Source organism: Piliocolobus tephrosceles, chromosome 5, assembly GCF_002776525.5.
Source record: "Piliocolobus tephrosceles isolate RC106 chromosome 5, ASM277652v3, whole genome shotgun sequence".
Lineage (NCBI taxonomy): Eukaryota > Metazoa > Chordata > Mammalia > Primates > Cercopithecidae > Piliocolobus > Piliocolobus tephrosceles.
The window spans coordinates 124,702,535-124,729,852 of NC_045438.1; the positions used below are offsets into that span (position 1 = coordinate 124,702,535).

General features: G+C 52.0%; 1 pseudogene; it reads left to right on the top strand.

The window, feature by feature from the left end:
* The first annotated feature begins 7,321 nt into the window (after positions 1–7,321).
* On the top strand, positions 7,322–7,770 carry LOC111542895 (annotated as a pseudogene).
* The last annotated feature ends 19,548 nt before the right edge of the window (positions 7,771–27,318 follow it).

Genomic DNA, 27,318 nt, shown 5'->3' on the forward strand with positions numbered 1-27,318 from the left:
GAGAGGAGAGCGGGTAGAGACACTCAGAGTGTAGAGAGAGCAATGACTACCTTGAGGCAGAGCACAGAGGACAGACCCTGGCACCAGACTGCCAGGGTTCACATCCCTTGGGCAAGTCCCCCGTGCATCAGTTTCCCCTCCTTGGAATATGATAGTACCTACCTTGTAGGAATGAAGTGAGTCAAAATAAAGCACTGAAAACAGGTCCCCTTTCCGGGTCTGGGCTGTATAAGTGTTATCCACTCTCAGTATCTGAGGTTCACCCAACTCCTGTAAAGCCAGCACCCTGCTGTCATCCTTCATGGGAGTCATGGGGTATGAACAGAATGCCCTGGGCTGATGGGGGTCACTGCAGCAGGGCCTGCGGCTGTAGGCTAGGAATGGACTCTAGCCAGTGACCCAGGCCAAACTTTGGGGAGGGAGGTGGGGTGAAGCAGGGTGGGGCCTGGGGCTGGGGACACTGCATTCTTTTTTTTTTTTTTGAGGCGGAGCTTTGCTCTTGTCAACCAGGTTGGAGTGCAATGGCACCATCTCTGCTCACTGCAACCTCTGCCTCCCAGGTTCAAGTGATTATCCTGCCTCAGGCTCCTGAGTAGCTGGGATTACAGGCTCCTGACACCACGCCCAGCTAAGTTTTTGTATTTTTAGTAGAGATGGGGTTTCACCATGTTGGTTAGGCTGGTCTCGAACTCCTGACCTCAGGTGATCCACCAACCTCGGCCTCCCAAAGTACTGGGATTTTACAGGCATGAGCCACCATGCCCAACTGGACACCCCATTCTTGGGGTCTGTAAAAATGCTTTCTTGGCCAGGTGTGGTAGCTCATGCCTGTAATCCCAGCACTTTGGGAGGTGAAGGAGGGTGGGTCACCTGAGGTCAAGAGTTCGAGACCAGCCTCGCCAACATAGTAAAAACCTGTCTCTACTAAAAATCCAAAAATTAGCTGACTGTGGTGGCACACGCCTGTAGTCTCAGCTACTCAGGAGGCTGAGGCAGGAGAATGGTTTGAACCTGGGAGGCAGAGGTTACAATGAGCCGAGATCGTGCCATTGCGCTCCAGCCAGGGCAACAAGAGTGAAACTCTGTCTCAAAACAAAAAAAACCACCACCACCACCAAACCAAAAATGCTTTTTTATCTTCTGCTTAATCTGTTCCCAAATACCCCCCAGCCAGGTCATGGAGGTTCTGTGTAATTAGGATACATGAGCCCCTGTCCAGGGGGGACCAGTCTTGGTTACCTCTGGGGCTTGACGGGCCCTGTCCTGCCCCACCTCTCTTGGCAGCCTCTGGCCATTTATTTTAGCTGCCCCTCCCCACACACCAGCCTCTCGAGGCTCCTGCATCACAGTCATCTTTCTAAAGCACAGTACAGCTCAGCCTGTTGAAGAAACTGCCTTGGCTCCTCATTGCCCAGAAATTCAATGTAGACATCCTTGGTAGGCATTCAGGGTCCCTCCTGGTGTGGCCCACCCTGCCTTCCATGCCCGTCTCCCGCCAGTTCTACTCTCAGCAACTCCACTGCCTCTCAGCTCCCACCAGGCCTCATGTTCCACAGCCCTGACCTTGTTCAAGTTTTTCTCCTTGCTTTGAGCGCTCTTCCTCTCCACTTTTCCACCTGGCAAAATCCTCCTCATTCTTAGGGACCCAGTTAGTTCCTCCATGAAGACTTCCCTGGCAAACTGCACCATCCCACCCCAGGCTCCTGTCATAAACCATTTGTCATTAATCACTTAACAGTTACCACATTTTGTCACAGCCAGCAAGTTCCTGTTCAGTGAGTAGAGGAAAGAAAACATGTGGACTTTGTCACCAGACTGTATGATGGAATCTCAGCTTGGCTACTCACCAGCTGTGCGACCCTGGGCAAGTTAACCTCTGAACTTCGGTTTTCTCATCTAGTAAATGGGGATAAAGCTCTTATTTAACCCGGATTCCTCACCAGGCCTGCAAAGGCTTGCCTGCCCTGCCTCCCTCCTGTCTCCTGTTGCTCTCCACGTCTTACCCACATCAACATCCCCACCCCTCCTTGAACATTCTCAGTCCTTTCTTGCCTCCTGGCCTTTGCACCTGCCCTTCTCTACCTGGAATATTTCCTTCTCATTCCATCCTCCACCTCATTTCCAATGTCACCTCCTCAGAGAGGCCCTCTGCGACCACCTTCTCTAAATCCGCCGCTTCTGCTTCATCTTACTTTCTGTTTATTTTCTTCTTCATCTTACTTTCCGTTTATTTTCTTCTAGGGCTTATCCCAACCTGAAATTTCCCTGCTTTCTGGCTTAGCTGTCAGCTCTGTGAGTGTGGGGCTCTTTTCTCTGGGAATTCAGATGAACAGACTTGATACATGTTAGTCCTGGCCTCTCCTCTTCCCCCAAGCCACACCTGCTCATCTGGGAGCCCTGTCAGGGCAGGGCATCATGTCCTCCTCATTTTTGCTTTCTTGACCCTGAGCAGTATGCCTGGTCCATAGTGAGCCTTAGCCTGTATTTGCTGCCTGCCTGCCTGTCATTGTCTTCCCGACCTTTTCTAGCAGTCCTTGGTGATCTCCTGATGGTTTCTAACACATGCTGCAGGTTACATGTGAGGCTGAGCCTGATAGCTCCCAGAGCGGGAGTGCCCGGGGTGGCCTCATGTTTCTGCCACTTACTTTGCTTTCCAGCCCAAGATAGGATTTTGAGTGGAGAGTTTGGGGTATATTATTGGCTGTAGCATTAGGGACCTTGGCCATACCCTTTGCATTGCCCTGCATGGTAGGACAATACCTAGAATGGTCTGGTCAAACCCAAGAGACTTAGAGAAGGCCAGGAGGACACAGTGATGCCTATAGGCCTCTCTCAATGGGGAGATTGCGCTGGGACTTGTTCAGGTGGAGTGGGGTCCACACAGTCTGATGAAGCTTCATTTGGTTTAGAAGAAAATTGCTCTCTGAACACAGACCATCCCTTCTTTCTTTCTTTCTTTTTTTTTTTTTTTTTTTTTTGAGATTGAGTTTCGCTCTCGTCGCCCAGGCTGGAGTGCAGTGGCATGATCTTGGCTCACCACAACCTCTGCCTCCTGGGTTCAAGCGATTCTCCTGCCTCAGCCTCCTGAGTAGCTGGGATTACAGGCATGCACCACCATGGCCGGCTAATTTTTAGAATTTTAGTAGAGACGGGGTTTCTCCATGTTGGTCAGGCTGGTCTTGAACTCCTGATCTCAGGTGATCCCGCCCGCCTTGGCCTCCCAAAGTGCTAGGGTTATAGGTGTGAGCCACTGCGCCCGGCCTCCATCCCTTCTTCAGCTGACAAGAGGTCTGGTAATTGGGTGAGTGTGATGGCTCCATGTTACCTACCTCCTCTGGCACCAGGACGTAGGGACCAGTATGTTGGTATGCAGAGGCTGTGGTACCTAGCCTGGCATCAGTGATGCTGGGAAGAGGGAGTGCTGTTGCCTGTCTGCTACTGAGGGAATGACAGAGAGGGCTGGAGGGAGTGGCCTGGCAGGGATGGACCCGAGGGCCCATGCCCTCCTCGTGCTCACTGAGCAAATGAAGCAGGATACACTCCCTGCTGGGAGAGGGAGATTGGGATTAGGGGGCACAGTGTTGTGCTCTCAGATTTGAAGATTTATCAATAAAATTTCAAAAAGTCATTTTTGGAACTGGCATAAAGGTTGGTGGCATCTTATTTTGTCAAGTAAGGACACAGGATAGGTAAAAAATTAGTTTCCTACTATTGTATCCTAAAAAAATGAGTATTTTATTTTATTTTATATTTTGAGACGGAGTCTTGCTCCTTCGCCCAGGCTGGAGTGCAGTGGCGCAATCTAGGCTCACTGCAGGCTCCGCCCCCCGGGTTCATGCCATTCTTCTGCCTCAGCCTCCCGAGTAGCTGGGACTACAAGCACCCGCCACCTCATCTGGCTAATTTTTTGTAGTATTAGTAGAGACAGGGTTTCACCATGTTGGCCAGGATAGTCTCGATCTCTTGACCTCGTGCTCCACCTGCCTCGGCCTCCCAAAGTGCTGGGATTACAGGCGTAAGCCACCGCACCTGGCCTAAAAAATGAATATTTTAATACCAAAAATTGAAAAAAAGAATAGTTCTTTTCTAGAAAGGTCAATCAGCATTCTTATGCTGACATTTTGAGCTGTGGACAGAGGGGAACAAGGTCAGAAACCAGCTCCTGGGAATTGTTGGGTTAGGAGTTTGGAGAGCGTATGTGTATGAAGGGAGATAGTGTTGAAGCAGGTTGCTGGCCTGGTGGTATGACTGGAGGGAAAGGGCCTGAATATTTCCGAAGCAGGAGAATCGCTTGAACCTGGGAGGTGGAGTTTGCAGTGAGCCGAGACCACGCCACTGCACTCCAGCCTAGGGGACAGAGTGAGACTCTGCCTCCAAAAAAAAGAAAGTGTAAACATCCTATGGGCAGGGCCCATCAGAGAACCTCGACAAGTACTACTGCCCTGTGCACAGCCTCCCAGGAGAGTGACTGTATAGGTGAAATCTGGCTGGGATAAATGTCAAGGGTATGTGTGGGGAAAGGAGAGGGAGGAAGGAAACGAACCCTTACTGGTCCTTACTGTGTTCCTGCAATATGCTTAAGGCTTTTTCATGAGTTAACGAAGAGCTGCTGCTTATCTCCATTTTACAGATGAGAAAACTGAGGCCCAGAAAGACTCAGTGATTTGCCCAAGGTCACACAGCCAGTGGTGGAACCAGCATTTACATTCAGGCCTCTATGAACTCAAGGTCAGAGATTTTATTTCTCCAGCAGGCCAAGGCACAAAAAATTTTAAAAACAACTTGAGTCCCATCTTCCTGTTGGCATAGTATATGGCAGACAGGTTTTTGATTCGTTCTGTCCATCTGGAAACACTGTGGCTGAATCTGTTGGCAGCTCCCAGGCCCTTGGAGGGGAGGTTCAAAACTCACAGTTTTTTTTTTTAACTTAAGAGAATTTTGGTAAAGTACACATAAAAGTTGCCATTTTAACCATTTTAAAATATTTTATTTATTTATTTATTTATTTAGGAGACAGTCTCACTCTGTCGCCCAGGCTGGAGTGTAGTGGTGTAATCTCGGCTCACTGCAACCTCTGCCTCTTGTGTTCAAGCGATTCTCCTGTCTCAGCCTTGCAAGTAGCTAGGATTACAGGTGTGTGCCACCACGCCTGGCTAATTTTTTTGTATTTTTATTAGAGAGGGGGGTCTCACCATGTTGCCCAGGCTGCTCTCGAACTCCTGGGCTCAGGCAGTCCGCCCACCTTGGCCTCCCAAAGTGCTGGGATTACAGGCATGAGCCCCGCACCTGCCCTTAAAGTGTAAAATTTAGCAGCATTTAGTACGTTGAAAATGCTGTGCAGGCTGGGCACAGCGACTTACACCTGTAATCCCAGCACTTTGGGAGGCTGAGGCGGGTGGATTGCTTGAGCCCAGGAGTTCAAAACCAGCCTGGGCAACATGGGGAGACCCCGTATCTACAAAAAAATACGAAAATGAGTTGTTGTGATGGTGTGCCCATGTAGTTAGCTACTTGGGAGGCTAAGGTGGGAGGATTGGTTGAGCCTAGGAGGTTGAGGCTATGGTGAGCGGAGATCATGCCACTGCATTCCAGCCTGGGTGACAGAGTGAGACCCTATCTTGAAAAAAAAAAAAAGGAAAAAAAGAAAATGCTGCTTGACTGCCACCACTCCCCAGTTCCACGCTGCTCCTCAGTCCCTGCCTCCCAGCCCCTGGCAGCCAGCAATCTGCATTCTGTCTCTAAATATCTCCCCATTCTGTACATTTCCGATAAATGGGATTGTACACTATATGGCCTTTTGTGTCTGACTTCTTTTACTCAGCGTCATGTTTTCAAGATTCATCCATGTTGTAGCATGCATCGGTATTTTATTTCTTTTTATGACTGAATAATATTCCATTGTATGGATGTAGCACATTTTGTGTATCCATTCATCAGTGGTGGACATTGGAGTTGTTTCCACCGTTGGGGTTGTGAATAGCGCTGCTGTGAACATTCTTGTGCAAGCTTTTGTCTGAACAAGTGTATTTAATTTTTTTTAGTCTATACTAAGAGTGGAATTTCAGGGTCCTGTGGTGCTTCTGTGTTTAGCTTACGGTGGAACTGCCGAACTTCCATGGCAGCCATACCATTTTACGTTCCCACTAGCAATGTGTGAGGGATCTCATTTCTTCACATCTTCAGCAACACTTATGTTTCATTAAAGATTTCTTATTATAACCTCCCTAGTGGGTGTGAAATGGTAGCTCATTGTGGTTTTTATTTGCATTTCTTAATGACATCAGTCATCTTTGCCCTTCACTCTTTGGGGGGCCGCAGGTAGGCCTCTCCATGCCATGCCTCCATGCCTCAGAGTCATCTGTCCAGGGGTGGTGTGAGGGTTAAATGAGAAAATCATGTGAAGAACTCAGCATCTATGCCAGGCACGTAGTAGGGGCCCTTAAGACCAACTCAGACAGTCCCAGGCCTGCCACTGTCAGCTGGTAGGGAGGCTGGCCGCTCAGTGGACCCTCACGGCTCTGACCAACGTGTAAGTTAGAGCTGCTCCCACGGCCTGGCAGTCCCCCCGTCCGCTCTGCCTCCACTGTCCTGGACTTTCTGGTGAACTGTGACCCTTCAGAGGCTGGGATGACATTTATGGAAGGTGGCAGGTCCCCTCCACCCCTTTTCCATTTTCATGGACTCTCCTGGCCCCTGGGTGCCTTCCTGTCTGGGTGGTCTTTCGGCACTGCCCTCTGCCACTGGAGCATAATGTAAGTGCCTGGAAGTCTATCCCCTTCATGGTGGACCTTAGCCAATGACTGGGGTGCAGGGGAGTGAAGTCCCAGCTCCCTTGCCTGGAGCGAGGACAACCCTGAGGTATAACTTACACTCCCAAGTTCCCCTGCGAGATCAGGCTGAAGTCACCCTCAGCAGAATTTTGCCTGAATCTGCACCCTTCTTGGCCTCTTACTTTCTTGTCTTGCTCTCCCAAGTCCCTCTCCAGTTTCCCTGGGAGCACTCCCAAATCATTTAGCTATGAATCCTCATCTCAGGATCTGCTTCTGGGGAACCTGATCTAAGACATGGAGCACCTACCGTGTGCCAAGCCCCATGGCAAATGCTCAAATAGACAAAGATAAATAAGATGCAGTTCCTTCCCCCAAAGGAGCGCATGATTTGGTTGGGCTGGTCCTGATCGCAGTAGTAATGCTAATAGCCCATGTTGTGCACCTTCTATGTACCAGACCCTATGCTGAATGCTTCACCTAGATTAGTTCATTTAAACTTTCTAGCTCTTCTAGTTCTAGGCGCTTTGGCAGCCACGGCTTAAGGTGCAGACATGGCAAAGTCCAAGAACCACAACACACACAACCCAGTCCCCAAAGTGGTACAGAAATGGCATCAGGAAACCCTGATCACAAAGATACAAATGTCTTAACGGGTGTGGACCCCAAGTTCCTGAGGAGCATGCACCTTGCCGAGAAGCACAACAAGAAGAGCCTAAAGAAGATGCAGGCCAACGATGCCAAGGCCATGAGGGCACGTGCTGAGGCTATCAAGGTCCTCATAAAGCCCAAGATCCCAAAGGGTATCAGCTGCAAGCTCGACTGACTTGACTACATTGCCCACCCCAAGCTTGGGAAGCGTGTTCATGCCTGCATTACCAAAGGGCTCAGGCTGTGCCGGTCAAAGGCCAAGGACCAAACTAAGGCCCAGGCTGCAGCTCCAGCTTCAGTTCCAGCTCAGGCTCCCAAAGCTGCCCAGGCCCCTACAAAGGTTTCAGAGTAAAGATCTCTGTCTGCCAACATGAGGACAGAAGGACTAGTATGAACCCCCTGGGCTGCCGTCTGCATGGGGCTGGTGTTCTCTGCTATTTGTACAAATAAACCTGAAGCCGGAAAAAAAACCACAAAAAACCTTCTAACAATTTTGCGAGGAGATGCTATTATCATCCCCACTTTGCGGATGGGAAAACTGAGGCCCAGAGAGGTGAACTAATCTGTGATCCAGGGTTTTACAACTTGGAAGTGGCAGCACCCACCCTGAGACCTGTGCTCCTAACCACTCCTCTTTCAGCATGTTTCAGCTGGGAGGGATGCCCCAGCTGCTTGCATTCAGTAGAGGAAAGATTCTCCAGGGCCTTGCTGTGACTGGTTGTAAGGGCATTTCATGACTACTTTGTTGCTGATCTTGAATAACTTTCTTTTTTTTTTTTTTTTTGAGACAGGGTCTTGCTCTGTTGCCTAGGCTGGCGTAGCTGGGGTACAGTGGCACAATCTCGGTTCACTGCAACCTCTGCCTCCCTGGCTCAAGCAATCCTCCCACCTCAGCCTCCCAAGTAGCTGGGACCACAGGTGTGCCACCATGCCCTGCTAATTTTTTGTATATATATTTTTGAGCCACTGCACCTGGCCCAGATCTTGGTTAACTTTTTATGAGTGATTTAAATTAAGAAGGAGGCTGGGCACGGTGGCTCATGCCTGTAATCCCAGCACTTTGGGAGGCAGAGGTGAGTGGGTTGCTTGAGGCAAGGAGTTTGAGACCAGCCTGAGCAACATGGAGAAACCCGATCTCTACAAAAAATAACAAAAATTAGCCAGGTGCCGTGGGGTGCACCTGTAGTCCCAGCTACTCAGAAGGCTGAGGCAGGAGAACCACTTGAGCTCAGGAGTTGGAGGTTGCAGTGAGCTGAGATTGTGGCATTGCACTTCACCTGGGTGATGGGAGTGAAACCCTATCTCAACAGCAACAACAACAACAAAGAAGAAGAAAAAATAATGAGTTAAAAACCCATCCCTCTGATAATGTTATTACCACTTACCTTCTGCTCTGCTTTCCCGAGTAGGAGACAAGGTAGGAGTGCTGTCCGGGTGCCAGCACTGCCACCCCTGGGTGAAGCTCCCACCCCAGGTGTTGTGGTATAAACAGGGTATCAGCTGTTACACCCCAGGGGGAATCAGAAGCACTGGCTCAGGAAAAGCCAGGCAATGCTGTCTGAGAGTGCACTGGGGTGGGTAAGAGCACAAACTCAAGGCAGGCTGGCTGGGGCCAAATCCTAACTGCTGTGTGCAGAGGTCAGGCCTAGCTGAGTGACTTTGGGAAAGAAAGTTACCCTCTCTGTGCCTAGGTTTCCCCATCTGTAAAATGAAGACAATAATAGCATTGGCCTCTTAGGGTTGTGAGAATTATATGAGATAATATACCTAAAGCAGAACACTGCCTTATATACAATAGGAGGTATAGAAATGTTGACTATTATTATTGTTAAAGGAAAGGGTAGGCAAGGCTAACACTCCTGACTTAGGAGTCACCCAGCAGTCTCCTGGTAGAGTCCCTGAGTGTGGGCACACTCTCTCAGACTGATGTCCCTGGATACCTCTGTGTTCCAGGAGGGTAGGATAGAGGCTTCTGTCTCCTTTCCTAGTCCTCTCCTTCCTGGCTTGCATCTGGCCCATGCAGGCTTCCCGGTGCTCTCGAGTCAGAGGCTCCTGGAATGGGAGTTGGGGCTGAAGGGAAGGGTCTCAGGGACATGGCCTCAGACTCTGAACGAAGACATGCTGTCCACTGGCCTGAAGGCCTCATGGTGGGGGATGGGAGTGGCAGCTGGCACAGTGCCCTGCTCCTGTGAAGAACCCAGTTATGCCATTAGCTGGCTGGATGACCCTGGCCAACTCCCTCTCCTGGTCCTGGCAGCTCTGTCTGAGTGCACACTAAGCATTGCCTCATTTAAGCTGCAAACTTGCCAGGTGATTCCAGTCCTCATCATACAGATGTGGAGGCAGAGGCAGTGAGAGGAGCAGCCACAATAAGGGCAGGGGGACTTTCTCACTGATAATGACCCAGGACTCACTGGGCATTTCCTCAGATCCAGGCAGGTGTGGTTCAGGTGAGGAGCCTCAGGCCACGTGCAAGGTGGAGCTGGAACCAGAACTAGGTCTGCTTAGATGTGGTTCCAGTGCCTGACACTTGGCCTCAGTGATGAGGGCCAGGTCCGAGGCTGAGCATTTGTCAAGACCCCCATGCCTGTGTCCTACAATGTGGCCCCTGGCCAGCTGAGGCAGGCTAAGAAGATGTAGGGCAGGGGTTTCGTGTCCCCTGGCAGACTGGGTGGGGTTCCCTGAGGTCAGGGGCTAGTCCCCTCACATGGGATAGTTTCTTACTGGGAAGTTTTTGTTTTTGAAGTTTTTATTATGGAAACTCTGAAACACATGCATAAATAGAGAACAAGGTATAACGAACCCCACGCACTCATACCCAGACTCAGCAGCTATCAATTTATGACCAAGCTGGTTTCATCCACCTCCTTGCCCCCTCTCCCCTGCCCCCACACCTAGATCTTGAAGCACATCTGTAACAGCATATCATTTCGCAGATTTTTCTAAACATGTGTCTAAAGATAAAGACTCTCCTTAAAGAAAAAAAAAATCACCTGAATTCCAGGAACTTAAAAAAAAAAGTTGAGAGAGGGTCTTACTCTGTCACCCAGGCTGGAGTGCAGTGGTGTGATCATAGCTCACCGTACCCTTGACCTCCTGGGCTCAAATGATCCTCCTGCCTCAGCCTCCTGAGTAACTGAGAGTATAGCTGCAAGCCACCATATCCGGCTAATTAAAAAAAAAAAAAAAAACGTTTTTAGAGATGGGGGGTCTCAATATGCTGGCCAGGCTGGTCTCGAGCTCCTGGCCTCAAGCAATCCTTTGGCCTTCGCCCCCAAAAGTGCTGGGATTACAGGCATGAGCCACTGTGCCTGACCTCCCAGGAACTTTTGTAAGAGCAAGGACTTGCTTCCCATTTTCTCCTGGCACCCAGCTCAGGGCAGAATCACTGCTCTAGTTTGAGGTTATGTCCTCTTCCAGGGCATAAAAGGGGCCCAAGGTAGGTGCGACGCTGCATGCACAGCAGCTTGACTTTGGCCAAGACCCTCCTCTGCTGTGGAAGGTGCAGGGAGGAGCAAGCTCTGAGGTCAGGCCCAGATCTGACCGTCATGGACGCGGCTCCTGGCTCCACCTGAGCATGTGCTGAGGACCTTGGGGACTGTTCCTCCCTGTGGACCTCAGATGTGGTCCTCAGTGTGGACCGGGGGTGTGGCTAGTGTTACTCAGGCCACAGCAGGCTCACTGGCATCACTGACTTTTCTCGTTTGGTGTTTATTTCTTTGCTCCCTTCCTCACACCCTTCCTTTGTTTCCCCATTTTACTGTCTTTGATGCCTTTGTTTGTATGGTTCCTGCAGGTAGGCATTACTCTTTTGTAAACACGTATTTTTCTTCTTACTCTGATAAATGTCACTGTGTTATAGATCTCATTGAGTCAACACTATAAAATCTAGCCTTGAGCTGGGCATGGTGATGTACAGCTGTAGTCCCAGCTACTTGAGAGGCTGGGGCAGGAGGATCCCTTAAGCCCAGGAGTTGGAGGCTGCAGTGAGCTATGATTATGCCACTGCACTCCAGCCTGGGTGACAGAGTGAGACCCTGTCCCTCAATCAACCAATCAATCATAATAAAATCTAGCCTTGTTGCTTCCGACTGCTACATGGAACCCTAGATGTGCAGCCACACATTTTCCTGCCCACCCACCCCCTTAATGAGCTGCCACATTCCCCTAGTACGTCATGTCCTGTGGGGATGGAACTGTAACTCACATCCCCACCAATGCTGGGCTTTATCCAGCTTTTGAATTTTTGCCCATCTACCAGAGGTAAAAGTGATGTATAATGATTTTCAGCATCTTTTCATTTCTTTTTTCTTTTTTTTTTTTTTGAGATAGGATCTCATGCTGTCACCCAGGCTGGAGTGCCGTGGTGTGATCATAGCTCACTGCAGCCTTCAACTTCGGCTCAAGTGATCCTCCCACCTCAGTCTCCTGAGTAGTTAGGACTACAGGCATACACTACCTTGCCCAGCTAATTTTAACATTTTTTGAAGAGGCAGATTCTCACTATGTTGCCCAGGCTGGTCTCGAACTCCTGGCCTCAATTGTTTTCTTCAATTGTTTACCTCTCATGTCCATTTCTGGGGTAGGGTTGCTGTCCTCTTGCTGCTCTGCAGTTGTTTCTTATATTGTCTAGTCTGGATATGGCTCCTTGGGTGGTTTGAGGTGCTGAGCATCGCCGTCATTGTGACATCTTCAGAGCCCTTTGAAATATGACTCCTCTCCTTCCTGCTGGCCTTTCCAGCTCCTTTGTGAGTGGATGGCACAGGGGAGGCCCTTCTCACTGTCTCTGCCCTTTTGGTAAATGCCAGGTGTCTGGGACAGGGTACAGCTTGCAACAGGAACTTGCTCTTAGCATGGGGCTCAGGCATGGGGCAGGGATAGGCCAGGGAAGGATGGCTATGCCCCAGGGCCCTGTCCCTACTCCTGGGGCCCTTGCCCTGGCAGGTCTCAGCCCAGCATGGTCAGGATTCCTTCATTCCACACACAAAAGCACTGGGTTGGGTCATGGTGTTGGATCTGAGGCCTCAAACTTGACTAGGACCCTGTCTCTGGCCTCAGAACCTTGAAGCTCAGCATGGGGAAATAGTAGGTCCACGAACCAGGGTGGGGGCCAAGTCAAAGCGTCCAAAGAGGCCCTAGGCCCTGGCAGCTGGTCTGGCACATGCTGACGTGGCCAGCCTGAAGGGTATAAGCCTGTCCTGGCAGAACACAGCTTGGCCATCTGGCAGGACAGCTATCACCAGTCAGGGTGGGCTTTCCAGAGGAGGTGTCTTCGCTCGGGGCTTTAGAGGAAGCGCGAGAGTTCTCCAGGCCTCAGCAAGGTCTTAGCCAAAGTCCTGGGTGGGAACAGGAGCAGAGTCTTGCGTCTCTATCCCCAGGGAATGTGGTTCGTAGGTCTTTGACTCCTGGCTTCTCTTTCTGAGCAGGGGCAGGGAAAAGGAAGTTGACTTGGGCTTAGCAGGCCTGCCTCTATCCTCACTGTCTGAGTGACCTTGGGCAAGTCTCCTCTCCTCTGTGGCCTTTGGCCCCCTCATCTGAATGATGCAGGCGTGGGGTGGAGAGAAGCTCCCCAGGACCCTCACAAATCCCCTGGAAAGACCTCAGTAGGGCAGCAGTGGCTGTCTTTACCTCTTAACCCTGTCATACGCTTCAAAGACAAGAGTGACGAGGACAGAGGCTGCCCTGGTCTCTGACCCCAGCCCCTCTGCTGCCTCTCACCCATGTGGACTCCCTTTCTAACAGCCCACAGGGTAGGCTGTGGCTCGCTTCTCAGGGTTTTCTCTCAGAGCCTCTGTACTTTCCAAAGAACAGCTACTGTGAATTGAGCAGGCCCTGTGTGCCGGACACAATGCTTAGCATTTTACTGAGGACCTCGTTTTCTTCTCACGATCTGTGAACTGGGTACTATTAGTACGCCCATTTTGCAGATGACACTGAGGGGCTCAAAGAGGGTAAGCCACCTGCCCAACATCACCCAGCTTATAAGTGGCAGGGCCAGGATCCAAACCCAGTGCTGCCTGCTCCAGAGCCCAGTTCCTAATCTCTTCCCAGGTCACACGGGTCTTCCCTTTCTTAAATTCAAACTGCCCAGTTAGCACTCCTCGGTCAAGCCCTCTCCATGCATCTTTATTACCTCCACCCTTCCCAGATTCACCCCCTTTCCTGCTGGAGCCCTGCTGGCCCTGCCTGAGCCTCTGCTTGTTTCTCTGCATCTCCTTGGAGTATGCTCACTCTCCCCAGGACTCCAGCAGGGGCTGGGTGCCCACAGGAAGCTGGGGGGCTCCCTGAGGCTTCTCATTAAACCCTACCCTGCATGGACACTGACTCCATGGAAGGCTTGGGTGGGGTCTCACATCCCTCACATCCCGGAGAGTTACCATCCTTTCTGAGGTTGAGCAGGGTCAGCTATGGAGCAGGTCACCCTCTAGGGCCCAGCAGGCCTGAGGTTCTGGGCCCTGGCAGCTGGTCTGGCACGTGCCTGACGTGGCCAGCCTGAAGGGTACGTGTCTGTCCTGCTGGAAGCCTCTGGGTTATCAGAGGGGAATGAAGGCGGTGGGACACATCTCCTGGGACGTGCAGGGACTCATGCATGCATGTGTGTGCGTGCGTGTGTGTCTGCATGTGCAGCTGTGCCAGCCAAGGGCATTGGGAGCCCGGCCCGAGGAGGGGTGGGGGGTTCTGTGTGCAACACTTGACTCCTGTGCATTTAGCAAAATCAGCACAGCACTGAGACCAGCAGGCCTCTGAGCCATCTTCACTGTTATTTGTATAATTAGGGGCCAAAATCAAATTTTCATTCCCCTGGGGGAAATCCTGTCTTCCACATGAAACCCAAGCTGGTGGAGGGCCGGGAGTGGGTATGTAAAATGAATCCGGGGCCGGGAGTTCAGCTGCCTGGGCCAAGTCCTGGCCCTGCCTTTCTTCCAGCTGCAAGGCCATTTCACCTGCTCAGTCTCAGCTTCCCATCTGCAGTGAGGGCCAATCTGTCTGGATTGGTGGCTGAGTCTGAAATGAACCCGTGATGTGCAAGCCAGGTGAGAACGCCACCATGGAACGTAAAGGTGGGCGGCAGTTGCTGATCAGCACCTTTTACTTCCACTTAGAACCATGCTAGGCCTGGGGGAGGAAATGGATGGACCCTTGACTCTATTTGGTAAGGATTTAACCTGTGCCTTGAGAATGGATTGGGTTGCCTTGGCTGCAGAGATGTAGAAAACAGTTGGGCAAGGTTCATTGGATGGATGACCAAATGACTAAATATGTGAAGAGATGCCCATTTCTGCAGTGTTGAGAAGTTCCATGCCTCCCAACTGGGAGGCACAAGGGACTGGACCAGATGACCTTAAATTTTTTTTTTGAATATTAAAAAAATATACGGAGAGACAAGTTTTTGCTGTGTTGCTCAGGCTGGTCTTGAGCTCCTGGCCTTAAGCAATCCTCCAGCCTCTGCTTCACCAAAATGTTGGGACTACAGATGTGAGCCACCATGCTCACCCCAGATGACATCTGAAGCTGCTTCCCACTGAAGGTCCCTCCCAGGTTCTGTGACTTGAGCTGAGTTCTGCCCTCTTTCCAGGAGCCCCTCCTTAATCCCAAGCCTCCCTGTGATTGGTGCTGGGTTGGGCACAGGACCTTTTTGTCCCACATGATCCTGCCCACAAGGGTTCCCAGGTTAAGGTATGGGGAGAGCCCATGGCCAGGAGAACTGAGGCCCACACAGGACCTACATAATGAGTCAGAGTGAGGCTGGGGGAGAGGATAGCCTTTGAGAGGCCAAGGCTGTGTTGTGGGAGGGAAGTATTACTAGCTTTTTGGGGGTCAGCTGGAAAGGCTTCCTGGAATTGGCGTTGATTCTCAATGTGGGAGCCACTAGGTTGGCCCCTAGTCCCAGCCGTCACAAGCTTGTGTGGACTAGTATGCATCTGCCCTCTGCTTACCTTGCCATGTCCAGCCCATGACCCTGGAGGGCAAGAGGGAGGGGTGTCCTGCTGCAGGGCAGAGGGATTCTGGCCTAGGTGTGTGGGGCAACTCCTGAGGCTGCAGGCTCCAGTTTTTGCTGGCTCACTGAAGCAGTCTCCGGAGAAGCTGGGGCTTCTAGGAGTGGTTCTGGTGCTGCGTGGTCTTGGCTAGTTCTCATCTCTTGGAACATTTCCTCCCCTGCAAAATGAGTGGTTGGCAAAGGTGATCATCCAAATCCCCCTGCACTGGGATTCATGACAGGAGTCTGCGGGTGGGGGACACCTGGACAGCCCAGCCTGAGACCCTGTGCCCTGGGGTGAGCCAGATGACAGGCTCAGGGAGTCATGGTGGCAAGGGGATTCTCTCTGTGCAGCTGCCTCCTGGAGGGCCTTTTGGGGGCTAAAAGTGCCACCCTGCAAGCTTCCCTCCATGGCTTCTGCCCCCCTCCCCGGCCCCATTTTGTCCCCTTGGTGTCACATTCCACAGTGGAAAGCGATCACTCGCTCAAGGACTGAGGATTACAATCAGGAGAGAAGTCTGGGTCGCCCTGGGAACACTCACGTAGCCTTTTCCCACCGGTGCCCTCCTCTGGTCAAAGGCTAGGGTAGGGGGATGATCTTGATACACCCCAGCCTGAGGGAGCAGTAGGGTCTCTGGGGCTGGGGGGCTGGTCAGCCTTTCCTTCCCTCCCTGGGGTTCAGCAACCCCAGGGAGGGAGTGAACTGTGTTGAGAAGCCCCCAGTGCGCCCTCTCAGGAGGTAATTGGGGCCTAGGTCCTGGGTTTCCATGTGCTTGGGCTCCCCTGCCCCCTCACTTCTGCCCTGACCCCTCCCGCAGGCTGCAGTGCCACTCCCCATCCCTACTAAGCTGGGGATTTCCGCAGGCTGAGCCAACCGCCTGACCCTAATTATGGCGCCTTCATCCTGTTGAGGTTAAGCTCCCTGTGACTTTCTCTCCTACCACCCCAGAGGCCAGGCTTGGGGTCAGACACTCAAGAGGCTCAAGCGTACTGTGCACCCTCTGGAAAGGGTTGATGGGCCCCTGTCCCCTTGGGTGGTTGGGAGGCAGCTTCTTGTGGGTCTGGGTACACAAATTAAGATAATTTCTCTGGGCCAGGTGCGGTGGCTCACGCCTGTAATCCCAGCACTTTGGGAGGCCGAGGAGGGTGGATCACAAGGTCAGGAGATCGAGACTATCCTAGCTAACAAGGTGAAACCCCATCTCTACTAAAAAAATACAAAAAAATTAGCCAGGTGTGGTGGCGAGCACCTGTAGTCCCAGCTGCTCGGGAGGCTGAGGCAGGAGAATGGTGTGAACCCGGGAGGCAGAGTTTGCAGTGAGCCGAGATTGCTCCACTGCGCTCCAACCTGGGCGACAGAGTGAGACTCTGTCTCAAAAAAAAAAAGAGATAGTTTCTCTGGAGAGCCCTTAGGACAGAGGGGAACCCTGGGGAGCCAACCTCTAGAGGGCTGGGAAGTCTGAAGATGGGGAACTCCTAGAGGACCCATTCTCAACCCTGGCTGCCTATAGAATCACCTAGATTTTCTTAAAATTACCTATGTCTTAGCCAACCCCTACCAATTTTGATTTCCTTAGTCAGGGCTGGGTAAACATGGGTATTTGAAAAATCCTCTCAGTGATTTCCATGTACAGCCAATCTGAGAATCCTGCACTATCCTCCACCCTATGGTGCTGTTGAGGAGACTGAGGCTCAGTGAGCAGAGGCCCTTGATGGAGGCCACCAAGGCTGGGTCAGAACTTGAGGCTTCTAACCCCATGGCAGGCTCCTTCCTCAAGGCCTCCTCTGTCCCCCAGGGGCTGGTCTGGTGTCCCATTGAGTGTTACCTGTATTCATTTCACCATTTGGGCACTGGGGAGCTGTGTGATCCTTGGCAAGTTGCTTAACCTTGCTGTACCTTGGTTTCTTCTTTGTGATAATGGGCTCTAGTGGTAAGAGTTGGACAAAATGATGCCTGCAAGGTGTTCAGTAGCACTTGAGGGAAGAGTAGCTACTGTTCTGCTTTTTGCCTGGAGCCAGGCCTCGTGCTGCAGGATCTGGGCAGAGGCCTCCTTAATTGTCCCCACTCATCAGGCAAGTGAAGCCCTTAGAGCTGGAACTTCGGAGGGTGGAGTCCCTGGGGAGTTGTCACCCCTGAGGCTCCCCAGGGCCCTGACAGGGAGTTGGGAGGTGTAGGGAAAGTGTAAAGAATGACTTCCTTGCACACTTGACTTCATGCACTTCCAGATGGAGGTGTCAATGGTCAGGATTCTGCAGTTATATGAGTGACCACCAGGAGTCACCCTCAGCTCATGCTTGAAGTGAAAGCAACACCGAAAGAGGGAAACGAGCTATAAGGAAGAAAAGGGGGAGGACACCCCACCACAGAGTGGATGAACCTGGAGAGGACCCAAGGCTGCCAGAGTGGCTGCTTCATTTCTGCAGGAAGGCGCAGGACAGAGCTCAGACAGGTGGCCACCGTGCCAGCAGGCAGAAGAGGGAGCAAAGGCTCGTTTGTCTGCCTTTGGAGTTCTCCTTCCCATGCTGATGTCAAATCACAATTCAACAGATTCTTTATGGGGCACCTGCTGCACACAGAGGGACAGGAATATTACTGAAAACCTAGTATATGCCAGACCCTATACACACAGTGGGCTACTCAACATCCACAACAACCCTGTATAGTAAGTACAAATATTGGTCCCAATATACAGATTGGGAAACTGAGGGTTATACCAGTTTTGTGTTGTGCCCAAGGTCACCAAGCTGGATGAGGATTGTCTGGAGCCTAAATTCTTTCTCCTACACCAGATTGACTTCCAGAGAGTTCTAGGATACAAAGCTGGCAACAGACTTTCTGCCAGGTAGAGGGATGTGGCAGGTGACAACCCTGTCTGGCTCTGCTAATCAGGATCCAGTAAGACGCTCAAGACAGGTGGCCACTCTGCTGGCAGGCAGAGGAGGGAGCTGTGCTCCCTGGGGTGGGTAGAAGTAGGATTTGGGTGGGTGCTGGGTGTTGGACACGGGCAGGCTGCAGACATAGCAGCAATGAGGGGAGACTCTCTCAACCTGCCCACGTCCTCCTCTGAGCAATCTCCCCACCCCAGAATTATTTCAGTTTCCTCATCTGTCAGTTCTAGGGGTGGACTTTGTTCATTCAATGCTGTGTCCCTGACCTCTGCTCCCTGCCAGGCTCTGAACTAGTCATGTGTCAGGCTAGATACTTAGATGGACAAGACAAGCCATCCCCTGCCCACAGCTGCCCCACCTGAAGTCTAGGCCAGTGACCTCTGAAGTTTTTTTGATCATGTGCCCTTAGCAATAAAAAAGATTGTTGAGTACACATCTGTCATACGAGTATATTTTTATATGGTTTACCTTGTAAAACACACTCACACTAAACAAAAAAAGGATTAGATGAAAAATAAATAGGCATTCTAAAATTTTCTTTCAGCACCCCTGAACCACGCACACATACGGCACCTGAAACCCAACTGCTCCACGAGCTGGGAGGGTACGGTCAGTCCAGCCATACTCAGGACGGATGTGTGGTCAGTGTTTCAAAACATCCTTGCCCACCCCTTTATGCCCTAGCAACGGAAGGGAGAAACTTCAGATACAGCAGGTGGGAGTGTGGGCAGATGGGAAGCGTAAGCGGGGATCTGTCTGGGGGGTAAGACAAGAGGTAGGTTTTTATTTTAGACTGTGATGTTGAAAATTTTGTGATCACTTTTTACACTGTCCCAGGACATACAGAACCAGGACATAGTGTCCCAAGTAGTATCTAATTTCATATACTTTAGGCAGTTCTATTCCATTTCCAAAGGTTTAGAATATCACCCCCCACCAACCCCCAGGAAACTGGGGAGCACTCCCTCCATCACACACCCTTGGGACAGGAAGGACAGACCCTGGTTGGGGAGGCACTTAGGTGTCCCTTCCTTAGGGGTTTTATCTCCCACTTCCCCTCCTGAGACCCCCTCGCCTGGGCAGGTCCTCATGCAGGGTAGAGCACTGGAGGCCTCTATAAACATGGGTTACAGGAGAGAAGGGGCAAGAGGCCACAGCTGGGGTACATAAGGAAACCCCTCTATGGGCCCCCTTTCTCAGAGAACTCTCAGCAGAAACCCTTTCCCCCACCCCCAGTCCTGGCACCAAGCTGGAGAAAGACAAAATGGCTTGTGAAGGCATCTGTCTGCCCTCCAGGGTGGCTGCCAGGGTGGCAGCCATGATGGCTGGCCTGGTGTGGGTGCCTTTGTGTGCCATGACTGGGTGTCTGTTTCTGCAGTCACTAGGCGCTTGTTCTGTGGGGTGAGGGGTGTGGGGGTGGGGGCACGGCCTGTGGCAGGGCATGTACGTGAGGCTGGGCACGAAAAGCCTCACCCACCTCCTGCCAGGTACAACCAGCTGCTGGGGCCAACTGCCGACCGCCTCCTCCCTTCCCTGGGCACAGTCAGGCCGGGGGGCAAATGACTTGGCAGGCGCCTCCCCTCAGTTGGACCCACTAGGGCAGGGCCGGCTCACCTGGGGCACAGGCAGGGCTCCTGGCTGGGTGGGTGTTCTGCCAATCCCCTCCCCAACTCCTAAAATGGAAGGGTGGTGGTGAGGCCAGGGAAGGGGTGCAGGTCAGAGATATGCCCCCTCTCCTCTCCCAGACTGTGCATGGGTAAAGCAGGGCAGAGAGGGGCTGGTGGAGGGGCGGGAAGTTTCTCTGTTTAGGGCCAGGAAATGATTTCCATGCAAATGAGATGCAAACTCCTTAATGAGTTTGCAATTAGGAGACCAAGGCTGCCAGGCCGGGCAGCGCCTGCAGGTTTTATGAATGGGCCAGCGTAGGGCGGGGGAAGGGGCGCGCCGGCCCGCCCCCACATTTCCCTGCCGCGGTGCCTGCGACATGCCGCGCCGCACGTTGCTGCCTCCAGGCCCCGCCGCGACCTGGCCCACCGCCAGCGGGTCAGCTGCTCCGGACGGCGCGGGAGGCTGCCGGCCAGAGTCCCCGCCACGCCGCCGGCCGGCGACCCAAAGGAGCCGACGACACGCCCCCTGGGGCCCGGCAGGGGCTCTGTGCTAGGGCCCCCTTTTTTCCCGGTTATTGGAATGATTTCCCAAAGCAGGAATGACAGAAGTTAGCCTTCAGGCCCCGTTGTATTTAAAATGGGCTGCCCTGGGATTTCACTGACCAAAGGAGGGGGCTGGGCCACTAACTTTGGTGGGAGCAATGACCTTGGGAGGGATGGAAGTATAGGTGACAGGAGACGGACCAGTTCCCATCCCAGAGCTCCTTGCACTTCTCCAATCCCCTCATGCCAGTCCACACCTACCTAACCTCAAAAGGTCTGTTCCCACCACCCCAGGGCACCTGCTTTTTCTGTAAAGCCACCCTAGTCCGCTTTGGGTCTTGCTCTGACCTGGGGCCCAGGAGAGGGTCTCCTAAGTGGGTGTGTACACTCAGGGTAGCTTTGGTCCAGAAGGAGGCTGACCAGAGTTTGAGAGTTTGAGCCCAGTTAGGTCACAGCCCCCTAGCTCCTCCCCTCCCCTCTCCTCCCCCTGTCCCTGCCCTGCCCCATTGCTTTCAGAGTAAATTAACTAATTACCTCCAATTAAAGCACCTGGCTCTCTATATCCTCCTGGGCCTTCAATCACTGCTTCTGGGAGTCCTCTTTACCCAGGCAGGGTCTGGAAGGGGGCCTGGCCAGTAAGTTGGAAGTCAGTTAATCAATGAAGTGGGGCAGGGAAGGCAGAATGGAGGAAGCCCACAGTGCCATTTACTAGCTGGGAGTGGTCCAGGCTGCCAGGCTCTCTGACTTGGCCAGCTTGCGTACTGAGGTTGGCTCTGGGGACTTGGGCCCTAGTGGGGCCTGTGAAGGCTGGGAGCAGGAGCTGCCTTTGGAGGTAAGTCCCTGGTGAAGGGCCTGTGCAGATGTCAAGGCCCTGAGGGTGACCCTAGAAGCCCCTCCGCAGGAGAAGCAACTTGAGGGGCAGGTCCTAGAAGCTAGCAGTTCTTGGCACCTGCTGCCTCCCTCACCCAGCAGGCAGGGAGAGACTCCAAATGCCTGTAGGTCCAACCAGAACCTCCTGTCTTTAACCCCACCTGGCTCCTCCTGCTGCTCAGGAGGTGAAAACCCCTCCATTCTTTTCTCCAGGCCCCCTTGGTGGCCCCCAGGCACAGGCCCAACACTAGCTCTGCCCAGCACTGTCCTGGCCCACCCCACGTGCAGGACGTGATGGGGAGGATACCTGGCGGCAGGAGGCAGACTGATGGATTGTTGACCTGGGTCTCACCTCTGGGCGAGCTGGCCACTCCTGGGACTGGGCAGGGTCACACCAGGCTGTGACTCAGGCCCCTGCCCCACCATGCCAGGGACCTGGGCTTGGGCCATCCTGTGTGTATGTGGGGTGGGGCAGAGATTTGTCAATCGGAGGCTTCTCTTTGGGGACACCTCTCATGGTCCCAAGGAGCCAGGCTATGACTAGAAGGATCAGGGTTTCCATGGCTGCTCCTCCCCACCCACCATCCCAATAGAGGCTGGCAGGAAGGACCCCCAAGCAGGGCACAGCAGCCATCAGAGTTAGTGGGTGTGTGAGCCATCCAGGACAGGGGTAGGGCTCAGCACACAAGAAGGGCCATCCCTGTGGTATCCTGAGCCCCTATCTGCCAGCTTGGCTTGTCCCCCTAGGCCCATGGAAAGCTGACTCAAAACTCCCCACCTCCAGGAAGGCGTCATCATGCCTCCCTTGTTTATGGCCAGCCCAGCGCTGCTCTCAGTTCCCAGTTTTCACTTGTTTCTGTGCCTCTTCTCCCCTTCCCCAGATCCACCAACCGTCTATCTTCAGACTGTTTTTTCCTGCACTTCATAGTGGCCAGCAGAGGGCGCCGCCAAAAGACTGAGGCCACCAGGGAGGGAACAGGAGAATCTGCTTTTTGGGGTCTAGCCACTGTGCAGAGCCCAGGCGCATGGGTCGGTGTCGGGTGTGTGTGTACGTATGTGTGTGTAATGAAACTGGATGTCTTCCTTCCCGGCGATCTTGACTTAACCTGTCAGCAGGGGTCTTGTGGTTAGACCACAGGTTGAACCTAGGTGGTTGCTGCAGAGAGAAGCCCAGGAGGCTCTGGGAAGGAAGAGGAGGATGACTGAGTTGTTCCCTTCTAGCAGCCCAAATGGGAAGGGGACAACGGAGGTCGCCAGCTTTCTTCCCTGACCCTGGAAGAAGGGTTGGGAGGGGTTGCACAGAATAGCTGGTGTCCCACCCTGTGGGAGGAACTGCTATGGACATCTGGGCCCCATCTGGTTTCCTGGCAGGGCAGGCAGCTGGTCTGTTTGGAATCCTTGGTCCACCGCTTGGTGGTCCCTCACCATTACATTCCAGGAGGACCCTTTACAAACAGGTGTATAGGGCGCGGCCCCGTAATACGAGTGAGTCCAAAGCAACCTAGTCCTCATCACACTCCTTTGGAAGTGGCCCTAGGGGCCTGGGCAGCAGTCTGCTCCTCAGCGCCACTCGACCTTTCTGTGGCCGTGTTGGAGTCTGCATGCTGAGATGCTGGCCTTTCCCCTTGGAAATGCTGGGAAATGTGCTCTGGTGTCCATCCTGGCCATGCCTCTTCCTCCAGGTGGGGTAAGAGATGAAAAGGGGAGTGAGTCTGCAGTACCTCTTAGGGACCCCACCCCATGAAAGGCGGAGTAGGGAAGTGTGTGCTGTTGTGTCACCTCCACGAAAGCTTGGGAATGCGGTTGGGACGCGAAGCGGGAGGAGGGGTCAGCAGGAGTGGTTCTTTCTTGGGTCTGGATTCTGGGTTTTGGTGAGGAGACAACACGGAGAAAACCCCTCTTGGTAGGCTTGGTTCCAGGACGCTCAGGCCGGGAGATGGCCGTAATGGCCTTGCAGAAAGAATCGGGGGCGGGGGAGGGCGAAGGCTGAGCATCAAGCCCACCCGGACTCTCCCTCTGTCCTCCCCGCTGCGGGGGCCCAGCCCCTCGCCCCCACCCCTCTCTCGCCAGGGCCGCCACGGCCTCTCCCCGAGACCGGGGCGCCGCCTCCCCCTCCCCTCCTCCTCCCCCTCCCACCCGGCGCTGCAGCTGCTGCCGACGGACCATTCTGCACGTAGCGAATGGAGGAGCCGCACAAGGGAGGCCTCAAGTGCGCGCGCGCGGGAGCCGGAGCCGCGCGGGCGGGGGAGCGGCTGCGGGCGCGCGTGCGCGTGCGGCGCCGGCTTTGATCGCGCGCGCCGAGCTCCTGAGCGCGCGGCTCCTCTGAGCGCCGGGGTTGGGGATGCTGGGCTGTGACCCCCGTACCCTCTCCCGTCCGCGCACACTCTGTTACCCCTCCAGCAAACCCCGCCTCTACGCCGGCCCCTTTTCAGTTGCCACCCCAATAGTACTGTCCTCTGCGCGTAGTAGGCTCTTCTGCTACGGGGTGCAGGGTGACGGATTGTACAGTCAGCCAGGTCCTGGACTAGGGAGGGGTTCACAGAGTTCAGAACGTGCCCATGTTCATGACCATATAGTTCCACCTTTGTCCCAGGATCTCTCAGCCTGGAGGCCCTCACCCTCCCACCTCTGCTGTACCTCAATCCCAGGCAAGCCCCATAAAGCCCCTTATAAGGCCTTGGGAAAGAAAAACAAAGGAGTGCTTTGACTTTTATTTCCTCTGGGATGGGGAACTCCCAAGGGAGTTCATTTCCCTTTCACCTCCTCCTATGTCACCTGCACGGCTCCTACTCCCTGGGGTGTCCAGGACTCTGCTGGGCTCTGCCCACACCACTGACAAAGGTGTGGTATGGTAAGCACAGAGTCTGCCTCCTGTAACACAGGAAGTACAGGAAGGCTGTGTCAGGCTATGGCAGGCAGGGCCTTCATCTTGGAGGTGTCTCCTGACTTCTAGGGGCACTCTCTTCACTTCCTGAATCCCTGATTGGGAAGGGGACTGGCAGGTGGCTGGCCTGCCACCTGGGCCACTGGCAAGTGGGTGGCTGGAGGGCTGTCTTCCTTCCCTGGATGGGCCAGATTGGCACCTCACTCCACCCTCCCTGCTGTGCATCCTGGCTCTCCTGACTGGGTGGGCACTGGGAAGGCAGGTGGCAGGGCCTTGCAAAGGGATGTCAGAATAGGGTTGGTGGTGTTTCGAACCTCCCTGTGGGAGTGAACTGAAGGCGACAGGTCTGTGGAATGTGCAGGCGAAGGTAGCTGAGAGCTCTTTGTCACTAATTTAAACTTGCCCCAGTTGTTTGACCCCTCTGAGCCTCAGTTTTTCTGTATAATGGGAGTACAGCATTCACCTAGCGGGGCTGTTGAGGATTAAAATCTAATCTGCCTGTAACATGCCTCATATGTTGGAGGCAGATGCTCAGTATGAGATAAACCCTCTTTTTATTATTGTGTTTGAACTGGCTGAAAGTCTGGGGACATTTCCCTCAGCTTTGTTTCCATGAATAGAGTGAACTCAAATCCCAGAACTGGCAGCTCCTTGGAATTTGAAGGTGGGCTTTGAGAAAACTATAGAGAGGCCAGTAACATGTCATGTTTATGTCACCATCCAAGAATGAACCATTTCATACTAGTTTTCCAGACATTAATATCTGAAACCTTAAAAAGAGATATTTTGGATAGGAATCACTAGTGGATATTACACACTTTCCGGGCTTTTAATCAGAGGTTACAGAACATGTGAGTGTTCATGACTCAGGGTTGTGGTTACAAGGGTCCATCACTATCCTGGTTGTAATACAGTGAAAATCCAAGGCCTTTTTTGGCCCCACACTAGAGGCTCATTCCATGAAGGCTACATTTTCATAGTTCTTGTGTCTACTTTTATAGTACTTTATCACTTCATCAACTCTCTCCGTATAAACTATCACTTCTGTTACCGTTACTTTGCCTGCCTCCAGGGCAGACCACCAAACCCACCCTATTCTCAACTTGTTTCTGTTTGGCTGTGGGCTGAGACGTCCGAAAATCACATCTGTTGGAAGATGTGAAAAACAACAAGATCTTTTGAACTTGACAAATTATATTAAAGTTCATCTGGAGAAATAAACATGCAAAAAGAGCTTGGAAAATCCTGAAAAAGAAGTATTATAAGGGACGACTAGTGCTACTAAAATGTTGTAGAAAGCTCCAGTAATAAAATAGTTGGGTACTGGCACAAGAACAGACAGGCAGATCAAAGGAGCAGAGTAGAGGCCAGATACACACCCGTGAACAAATGGAAATTAAATATATGATAAAGTGACATTTTAGATCAGAGGAGAAAAGATGAATTATTCAATCAAATTGGACAACTGGCTAGCTGTTAAGGGGGGAGAAAAAGAAATCCAGCTCCCCACTTCATCTCTTATTCTGAAATAAATCCCAGATGGAGCAAAGATTTAGATGTAAAAAGAAAACCATAAAATTACTAGAAGAAAACATCTGAAAGTCTAAAAGTGTATGTTCTTGGATTGGGGAAAGTTTGACACAAAACCTAGGAGTCACAAAGGGAAAGAATTTTTAATAATTGGCTTTATTAAAATATGATGTAGGGTATTGTGGTACATGCCTGTAGTCCCAGCTACTTGGGAGGCTGAGGTGGGAGGATAACTTGAGCCCAGGAATTTGAGGCCAGACTGGGCACCACAGTGAGACCCCATCTCTGAAAAAAAAAAAAAGGTTTTTAATGTAATATCCTGAATTCTAAAGACAACCATCTGGAAAAAAATATTTTTAACATAGACGACAGATGAGTTCTTACAAGTCAATACGGAAAATAAAAACAAATAGAAAAATGGGCAAAGCACATAAACCGGTAAGGGGATACTAACTGTTAACAAGCAGGTGAAAATACTCACCCTCAGTCAAAATAGAAGAAATCAAAATGAAGACATGAGAAGATTATCTTTTCGCCAGTTTGATTGACAACAACCCCTCACTGTATGGACACAGACATCCTCAGAGCGTGGGGGAGGACAATTGCACCAGTGAAGGGGATTGGCAATACACATGAGAATTAATTCACAAACCATTAACTCGAGGGTTCCATATCTAGGAATTTATCAGATGCACTGTTATTAATGTCACAAGTGTTCAAAGTATACATACAAGTGTGTTCATTGCAGTTTCGCTTCCAAACCTGAAAAACTGGAAGCAACATTAAGTCCATTAATAGGGCACTGATTGGATATGTTATGAGGCATCCAAAGACCAGACTAGTATGCAGTGGTTAAAAAGAGTGAGGTTGAGGTTGTGTGTTGATATTCACTTAGTAGAAAAGCAAGTGGCAGGACATTGCTTGGATGGTGCTACTCAATGAAGGGTGTGCCCTCTGCCACCATGGGCATGGAGCCTGTTAGAAGTCCAGAATTTTCAGCCAGTTGCAGTGACTCATGCCTGTAAGCCCAGCACTTTCGGAGGCCAAGGCAGAAGGATTGCTTGAGCCCAGGAGTTCAAGACCAGCCTGGGCAGCATGGCAAAACCTCTCTACAAAAAATTAGCCTGTAGTCCCAGCTACTAGGGATGCTGAGGCAGCAGGATCGCTTGAGCCTGGGAGGTGCAGGTTTCAGGGAGCCAAGATCACGCCACTGCACTCCAGCCCAGGTGACAGAGAGAGAGCCTGTCTCAAAAAAACAAACAAAAAAGAAACCCGGAATCTTGGGCTAGAACTACGGGGTCAGAAACTCTAGGGCTGGGGCCCAGCAGTCTGTGGTTTTAACATGTTCTGTGTATGATTCTGATGCATACTCATGTTTCAGAAGTACTGATGAGGAGTATATCACAATATGTGTAAACAATTCATAAAAACCAGTCAGCTCTTCTGCCTTAAACTTTCAGAGTCACCAAAAAGGGCTTTCCATGACCAGAGTGAGAAGGGATGGAAAAGTCCACTTTTCACTTTATATGTTTCTGAACTGTTCAGACTGTTTGCCATGAGAATATATTACTTTGGTTTTTATAAAAAGTAGTTAACTCT